Genomic DNA, 9,890 nt, shown 5'->3' on the forward strand with positions numbered 1-9,890 from the left:
CCTGGACAGCCAATGCAAACAGCTCCTTCAGCTCTTTCCCCAGCACGATGCCCAACACTAACACTTGACATTTTACGCAACAGCTGGTGGCAAGACGAGATTGTTTACTCATCCACCATCCACAAACACAGCTAGCCACCCAACTACACATTACAACAAGCAGAGATCACAGCAGACAAGACTGTCCACAGAGGAAGATGACACAAAATGGCCATCTGGTATCACAATAACACAGTATAGATCTGGCGACTGGCTTTGTTGGCAGTCTTGCGATGGAGGAGGGACAGCACAGCAGAAGTTAGGATGATTTATGTTTCCTGTGATCTAATTTGACTAGGATGCATTCAGAGAAGATTAGATGTGTTATGATGAGCCACAAGTGCATCCTAAATAACACCTATTTGGGGCACAGGCACAGTCATAGTGGCCTTAGATGAATTCTATACCTTCATGGGAATATTCTTTACATATTGTCCATATCACAATCACTGGCTCCAATAATTGCTTACAGAGAGAAATTCTAATGTGATTTGAATGCCATCTCCCTGTCTCTCCTCTCATTGAGACTAAAGGCCTAATCACTTGGTTGTCAGGGGCAGAGCACAAGACTATTGGCTAGATAATTCAGAAAGACATTGCATCACTCATTAGCCCTGTGCTAAGGACCATTACAAATGTATTAAGCAACACTTGTCATGCAAATGTGACGCTTTGAATAAAGAATGCATTCATTACTCTGACTCGGAGGTAAGTAAAGTGGGGTATTGGAAATAAAAATATGTGGGTTTGATAATGTGTCATTCTGATCATTCTCATTCTTGTCATCAGAAAAAAAGAGCAGTATGCTTGGTTGAAACCAGAGCATGTGAGCGGAGAGGAGCTGGAGCGGAGCAAGGAGCTGAGCGTGCCCAATTTGACTGGAACATGGAGCCAGATTCCCAAAGTCTGGAGCATCGGCTTTCTCACCCACTCGTTTCGCTCCAGTAGTGGCCACGTCACGAGCCCAGGGCTTGCCCGCCCCAGCATGCATTTGCAGTGTACTTGTGTTCTGCTATAAACCTTGCTTTAGCTCCTGTCATGGAATTCGCAAAATATTTTAACCAACTGATAAAAGACACGTGCTAAATCAAGGTAACTTACAAAGGGAGGACCAAAAGCAAGAGAGAATGTGCGGTGATGTCGGATAGTGTCCATAACTGAAGAATCATTGTGGAATCTGAAAATACACATTTCCCAAAAGCATGATGGTGTACTTAATATGTGCACATGCTAATATAAAGGAACGAGGTGGGGAGATAACTAAGTGTGTCATTGTAGCAAAGTAGTTATAAACAAAAAATAGGATCTCATTAACTATTCTGCCCTTGAGTTGCGTTCCCATGCAAAACTAGACAGATAGCTAACAACTAAGTCTTCAATAAAACTCCCAAGGCGTGACTTTTCTTGAATGAATATATTGAAAACGTTTATGTTGTGAAACTGCAAAATACAGAAAAGAATATACTTTAGTGTTCAATTCACACCGACATACTGTAGCTGTACATTAAACATTTGAAGTTGCATAAATACAAAGCACGCGCTAAGGTACCATGCATCTGGCATGATGCCAAACCATATAGCTAATTGTTAACCATATGGTAATTGCTCCTTTCATTACTCTAATAATGTATAACCATCTATGTAGAATAACAAAGCATATTACACTAGAAACAGTAACAAAACTACAGTATTGTATATTTTACAATTAGTTTGCATGACGCATGAGCAAAGTAATACAGCTAACGACATACATTAAAGGCATTGCAATTTGTGAGTAAATGCAACCAACATTGATATGTAAGAAACTCTATCAATAACAAGATTATCATCATTAGCTAAATGCTAGAATCGAACTTACAAACAAATATTTTTCCAAGGCTGAAGCGTGACAAGAAATAACTACATTGAAAGACCTGCACCGTAGCGTTGTTTGTAGCTGCTTCTATGCGTGCAAAACAAATTCTGAACTTCCCGTTTGCGTTGTCTTTCTAAGTACCAGAAAGCGCCACTAGGGGGCAAATAACACCATTGAACACAATGAAAATCCAATTTAACCATTGTAATAAAATAATCTGTTACCTTCTAACAGGATGGCAGCACATTAACGTTTCGTTCATTTTCCTTCTATTATCTACACAATGGCCCAATAGGCCTGGCATATTCCCACGTTCAATGAGTTTTCCGTTTCGATTGTGAAATGTTGCAGAAAAAACATTAGGCCTACCTATAGATATATTTTTTAAACAACTCTGCATCTCTACCCAGGCTGGCTAGAGAAGCCTACATGGTGTTTAGCATCTGCAGTGGCTCTACTAGTGTGGAGAGGAAATTCTCCGCTGCTGGCCGGCTCTCCAGGCACCATCGCATGAGCCTGAAGCCCCAGACTGGCCAAACTCCTGTTTCAAAAAATGAATTCTAAAAATGAATTCAAAGGCACTAATAAGTCACTTTTCGTTTTAATATGTATTTCATTATAAGTAAGTCACAGCCTCTATGCGCAATTTATACACTATAATGATTTAATAAAACAAAATGTTGTTTTATTGCTGAACGCTGTATGTCCCTTCCAGCCTCTTGTGTCTCACTCGCAAATCCTTCGCACTGTATTTCGTAGTAGCCTTAAAATAATATAAATAATATAGTCTAAATAATTCATTTTCGTTACTTCTTAGGCTCACTGTCTGTCTGGCTATTTGACATTATGTTTGCTTCTTACATTCAAATACTTTTCTTTCAAATCCTTATGGTTTGGTTTCAATACTTAAAAAACAATTGGTATGTCTAGTTAGTCACAAAAATAGATGCATGGTAATTTAATGAATGGTGCGAATTTGGAGCATTTTACCTGTGAGTGCTGCTTAGCAGTTTTTAACGGAGCACCAGGAAAGGACATGGAGCGGTAGGAGAGGACATGGAGCGGTAGGAAAAGACATGGACCACCAGGAAAGGACATGGAGCGGTAGGAAAGGACATGGAGCGGTAGGAGAGGACATGGAGAACCAGGAAAGGACATGGAGCGGTAGGAAAGGACATGGAGCGGTAGGAGAGGACATGGAGCAGTAGGAAAGGACATGGAGCGGTAGGAAAGGACATGGAGCGGTAGGAGAGGACATGGAGCGGTAGGAAAGGACATGGAGCGGTAGGAGAGGACATGGAGAGGTAACAAAGGACATGGAGAACCAGGAAAAGACATGGAGCGGTGGGAAAAGACATGGAGCACCAGGAAAGGACATGGAGCGGTAGGAAAGGACATGGAGAGGTAGGAAAGGACATGGAGTGGTAGGAAAGGACATGGAGCACCAGGAAAGGACATGGAGCGGTAGGAAAGGACATGGAGCACCAGGAAAGGACATGGAGCGGTAGGAAAGGACATGGAGTGGTAGGAAAGGACATGGAGCGGTAGGAAAAGACATGGAGAGGTAGGAAAGGGCATGGAGCGGTAGGAAAGGACATGGAGCGGTAGGAAAGGACATGGAGAGGTAGGAAAGGACATGGAGAGGTAGGAAAGGACATGGAGCGGTAGGAAAGGACATGGAGCGGTAGGAAAGGACATGGAGAGGTAGGAAAGGGCATGGAGCGGTAGGAAAGGACATGGAGCGGTAGGAAAGGACATGGAGCGGTAGGAAAGGACATGGAGTGCCAGGAAAGGACATGGAGCGGTAGGAAAGGACATGGAGCACCAGGAAAGGACATGGAGCACCAGGAAAGGACATGGAGCGGTAGGAAAGGACATGGAGCAGGAAAGGAAAGGACATGGAGCACCAGGAAAGGACATGGAGCGGTAGGAAAGGACATGGAGCACCAGGAAAGGACATGGAGGACATGGGCACCAGGAAAGGACATGGAGCGGTAGGAAAGGACATGGAGCGGTAGGAAAGGACATGGAGTGGTAGGAAAGGACATGGAGCGGAGCACCAGGAAAGGACAGGAGCAGGGAAAGGACATGGAGCGGTAGGAAAGGACATGGAGCGGTAGGAAAGGACATGGAGCGGTAGGAAAGGGCATGGAGCGGTAGGAAAGGACATGGAGCGGTAGGAAAGGACATGGAGCGGTAGGAAAGGACATGGAGTGCCAGGAAAGGACATGGAGCGGTAGGAAAGGACATGGAGCACCAGGAAAGGACATGGAGCACCAGGAAAGGACATGGAGCGGTAGGAAAGGACATGGAGACGTAGGAAAGGAGATGGAGCGGTAGAAAAAGACATGGAGCACCAGGAAAGGACATGGAGCGGTAGGAAAGGACATGGAGCGGTAGGAAAGGACATGGAGTGGTGGGAAAGGACATGGAGCACCAGGAAAGGACATGGAGGACATGGAGCTGCAGGGAAAGGACGGTAGGAAAGGACATGGAGCGGTAGGAAAGGACATGGAGCGGTAGGAAAGGACATGGAGCACCAGGAAAGGACATGGAGCGGTAGGAAAGGACATGGAGCACCAGGAAAGGACATGGAGCGGTAGGAAAGGACATGGAGCACCAGGAAAGGACATGGAGCGGTAGGAAAGGACATGGAGCACCAGGAAAGGACATGGAGCACCAGGAAAGGACATGGAGCGGTAGGAAAGGACATGGAGCACCAGGAAAGGACATGGAGCGGTAGAAAAAGACATGGAGCACCAGGAAAGGACATGGAGCGGTAGGAAAGGACATGGAGCGGTAGGAAAGGACATGGAGTGGTGGGAAAGGACATGGAGCACCAGGAAAGGACATGGAGCAGTAGGAAAGGACATGGAGTGGTAGGAAAGGACATGGAGCACCAGGAAAGGACATGGAGCGGTAGGAAAAGACATGGAGAGGTAGCAAAGGGCATGGAGCGGTAGGAAAGGACATGGAGCGGTAGGAAAGGACATGGAGCGGTAGGAAAGGACATGGAGCGGTAGAAATAGGAAAGGACATGGAGCACCAGGAAAGGACATGGAGCGGTAGGAAAGGACATGGAGCGGTAGGAAAGGACATGGAGCACCAGGAAAGGACATGGAGCGGTAGGAAAGGACATGGAGCACCAGGAAAGGACATGGAGGACATGGAGCCAGGAAAGGACATGGAGCGGTAGGAAAGGACATGGAGCGGTAGGAAAGGACATGGAGCACCAGGAAAGGACATGGAGCACCAGGAAAGGACATGGAGCACCAGGAAAGGACATGGAGCGGTAGGAAAGGACATGGAGCGGTAGGAAAGGACATGGAGCACCAGGAAAGGACATGGAGCACCAGGAAAGGACATGGAGCGGTAGGAAAGGACATGGAGACGTAGGAAAGGAGATGGAGCGGTAGAAAGGAAAGACATGGAGCACCAGGAAAGGACATGGAGCGGTAGGAAAGGACATGGAGCGGTAGGAAAGGACATGGAAAGGGACATGGAGTGGTAGGAAAGGACATGGAGCACCAGGAAAGGACATGGAGCACCAGGAAAGGACATGGAGTGGTAGGAAAGGACATGGAGCACCAGGAAAGGACATGGAGCGGTAGGAAAGGACATGGAGCATGGAGCGGTAGGAAAGGACCGGAAGGAAAGGACATGGAGCGGTAGGAAAGGACATGGAGCGGTAGGAAAGGACATGGAGCACCAGGAAAGGACATGGAGCACCAGGAAAGGACATGGAGCGGTAGGAAAGGACATGGAGACGTAGGAAAGGAGATGGAGCGGTAGAAAGAGACATGGAGCACCAGGAAAGGACATGGAGCGGTAGGAAAGGACATGGAGCGGTAGGAAAGGACATGGAGGAAAGGACATGGAGCACCAGGAAAGGACATGGAGCGGTAGGAAAGGACATGGAAAAGGAAAGGACATGGAGCACCAGGAAAGGACATGGAGCGGTAGGAAAGGACATGGAGAGGTAGGAAAGGGCATGGAGCGGTAGGAAAGGACATGGAGCGGTAGGAAAGGACATGGAGCGGTAGGAAAGGACATGGAGCACCAGGAAAGGACATGGAGCGGTAGGAAAGGACATGGAGCACCAGGAAAGGACATGGAGCGGTAGGAAAGGACATGGAGCGGTAGGAAAGGGAAAGGAAAGGACATGGAGCACCAGGAAAGGACATGGAGCACCAGGAAAGGACATGGAGCGGTAGGAAAGGACATGGAGCGGTAGGAAAGGACATGGAGCACCAGGAAAGGACATGGACATGGAGCACCAGGAAAGGACATGGAGCACCAGGAAAGGACATGGAGCGGTAGGAAAGGACATGGAGCCAGGAAAGGACATGGAGCACCAGGAAAGGACATGGAGCACCAGGAAAGGACATGGAGCAGTAGGGAATGGACATGGAGACATGCCAGGAAAGGACATGGAAAGGAAAGGACATGGAGCGGTAGGAAAGGACATGGGCATGGAGCGGTAGGAAAGGACATGGAGCACCAGGAAAGGACATGGAGCACCAGGAAAGGACATGGAGCGGTAGGAAAGGACATGGAAGGAAAGGACATGGAGCACCAGGAAAGGACATGGAGCGGTAGGAAAGGACATGGAGCGGTAGGAAAGGACATGGAGACCAGGAAAGGACATGGAGGTAGGAAAGGACATGGAGCGGTAGGAAAGGACATGGAGCACAGGAAAGGACATGGAGCACCAGGAAAGGACATGGAGCGGTAGGAAAGGACATGGAGGTAGGAAAGGACATGGAGCACCAGGAAAGGACATGGAGCGGTAGGAAAGGACATGGAGGTAGGAAAGGACATGGAGCGGTAGGAAAGGACATGGATGGTAGGAAAGGACATGGAGCACCAGGAAAGGACATGGAGCGGTAGGAAAGGACATGGAGCACCAGGAAAGGACATGGAGCACCAGGAAAGGACATGGAGCGGTAGGAAAGGACATGGAGCGGTAGGAAAGGACATGGAGGACATGGAAAGGACATGGAGCACCAGGAAAGGACATGGAGCGGTAGGAAAGGACATGGAGACGTAGGAAAGGAGGTAGGGAGACATGGAGTGGTAGGAAAGGACATGGAGCACCAGGAAAGGACATGGAGCGGTAGGAAAGGACATGGAGCGGTAGGAAAGGACATGGAGCACCAGGAAAGGACATGGTAGGAAAGGACATGGAGCGGTAGGAAAGGACATGGAGCGGTAGGAAAGGACATGGAGCGGTAGGAAAGGACATGGAGCGGTAGGAAAGGACATGGAGCGGTAGGAAAGGACATGGAGCACCAGGAAAGGACAGCACCAGGGACATGGAGTACCAGGAAAGGACATGGAGCCGGTAGGAAAAGGACATGAAAGGTAGGAAAGGACATGGAGCGGTAGGAAAGGACATGGAAAGGAAAGGACATGGAGCGGTAGGAAAGGACATGGAGCACCAGGAAAGGACATGGAGCACCAGGAAAGGACATGGAGCGGTAGGAAAGGACATGGAGCGGTAGGAAAGGACATGGAGCACCAGGAAAGGACATGGAGCGGTAGGAAAGGACATGGAGCACCAGGAAAGGACATGGAGCAGGAAAGGACATGGAGCACCAGGAAAGGACATGGAGCGGTAGGAAAGGACATGGAGCACCAGGAAAGGACATGGAGGTAGGAAAGGACATGGAGCACCAGGAAAGGACATGGAGCGGTAGGAAAGGACATGGAGCGGTAGGAAAGGACATGGGAGCGGTAGGAAAGGACATGGAGCAGGAAAGGACATGGAAAGGACATGGAGCACCAGGAAAGGACATGGAGCGGTAGGAAAGGACATGGAGTGTAGGAAAGGACATGGAGCACCAGGAAAGGACATGGAGCACCAGGAAAGGACATGGAGTAGGAAAGGACATGGAGCGGTAGGAAAGGACATGGAGTAGGAAAGGACATGGAGCCAGGAAAGGACATAGGAAAGGACATGGAGCGGTAGGAAAGGACATGGAGCACCAGGAAAGGACATGGAGCGGTAGGAAAGGACATGGAGTGCCAGGAAAGGACATGGAGCGGTAGGAAAGGACATGGAGCACCAGGAAAGGACATGGAGCGGTAGGAAAGGACATGGAGCGGTAGGAAAGGACATGGAGCACCAGGAAAGGACATGGAGCGGACATGGAGGAAAGGACATGGAGCACCAGGAAAGGACATGGAGCATGGTAGGAAAGGACATGGAGCGGTAGGAAAGGACATGGAGCGGTAGGAAAGGACATGGAGCACCAGGAAAGGACATGGAGCACCAGGAAAGGACATGGAGCGGTAGGAAAGGACATGGAGCACCAGGAAAGGACATGGAGCACCAGGAAAGGACATGGAGCGGTAGGAAAGGACATGGAGCACCAGGAAAGGACATGGAGCACCAGGAAAGGACATGGAGCGGTAGGAAAAGACATGGAGCACCAGGAAAGGACATGGAGCGGTAGGAAAGGACATGGAGCGGTAGGAAAGGACATGGAGTGCCAGGAAAGGACATGGAGCGGTAGGAAAGGACATGGAGCACCAGGAAAGGACATGGAGCACCAGGAAAGGACATGGAGCGGTAGGAAAGGACATGGAGACGGTAGGAAAGGACATGGAGCGGTAGAAAAGACATGGAGCACCAGGAAAGGAATGGAGCGGTAGGAAAGGACATGGAGCGGTAGGAAAGGACATGGAGCAGGAAAGGACATGGAGGAAAGGACATGGAGCGGTAGGAAAGGACATGGAGCACCAGGAAAGGACATGGAGCGGTAGGAAAGGACATGGAGCGGTAGGAAAGGACATGGAGCACCAGGAAAGGACATGGAGCGGTAGGAAAGGACATGGAGAGGTAGGAAAGGACATGGAGCATAGGAAAGACATGGAGCACCAGGAAAGGACATGGAGCGGTAGGAAAGGACATGGAGCGGTAGGAAAGGACATGGAGTGCCAGGAAAGGACATGGAGCGGTAGGAAAGGACATGGAGCACCAGGAAAGGACATGGAGCACCAGGAAAGGACATGGAGCGGTAGGAAAGGACATGGAGACGTAGGAAAGGAGATGGAGCGGTAGAAAGAGACATGGAGCACCAGGAAAGGACATGGAGCGGTAGGAAAGGACATGGAGCGGTAGGAAAGGACATGGAGTGGTGGGAAAGGACATGGAGCACCAGGAAAGGACATGGAGCGGTAGGAAAGGACATGGAGCACCAGGAAAGGACATGGGAGGAAAGGACATGGAGCGGTAGGAAAGGACATGGAGCGGTAGGAAAGGACAGGAAAGGACATGGAGCGGTAGGAAAGGACATGGAGCGGTAGGAAAGGACATGGAGCGGTAGGAAAGGACATGGAGCACCAGGAAAGGACATGGAGCGGTAGGAAAGGACATGGAGCACCAGGAAAGGACATGGAGCACCAGGAAAGGACATGGAGCGGTAGGAAAGGACATGGAGCACCAGGAAAGGACATGGAGCACCAGGAAAGGACATGGAGCGGTAGGAAAGGACATGGAGCGGTAGGAAGGACATGGAGCACCAGGAAAGGACATGGGTAGGAAAGGACATGGAGCACCAGGAAAGGACATGGAGCGGAAAGGAAAGGACATGGAGCACCAGGAAAGGACATGGAGCGGTAGGAAAGGACATGGAGCGGTAGGAAAGGACATGGAGCACCAGGAAAGGACATGGAGCGGTAGGAAAGGACATGGAGCACCAGGAAAGGTGGTAGGAAAGGACATGGAGCACCAGGAAAGGACATGGAGCACCAGGAAAGGACATGGAGCGGTAGGAAAGGACATGGAGCACCAGGAAAGGACATGGGAGACATGGAGAAAGGACATGGAGCACCAGGAAAGGACATGGAGCGGTAGGAAAGGACATGGAGACGTAGGAAAGGAGATGGAGCGGTAGAAAAAGACATGGAGCACCAGGAAAGGAAATGGAGCGGTAGGAAAGGACATGGAGCGGTAGGAAAGGACATGGAGCACCAGGAAAGGACATGGAGC

The sequence above is a fragment of the Oncorhynchus nerka genome, linkage group LG25, assembly GCF_034236695.1.
Source record: "Oncorhynchus nerka isolate Pitt River linkage group LG25, Oner_Uvic_2.0, whole genome shotgun sequence".
Lineage (NCBI taxonomy): Eukaryota > Metazoa > Chordata > Actinopteri > Salmoniformes > Salmonidae > Oncorhynchus > Oncorhynchus nerka.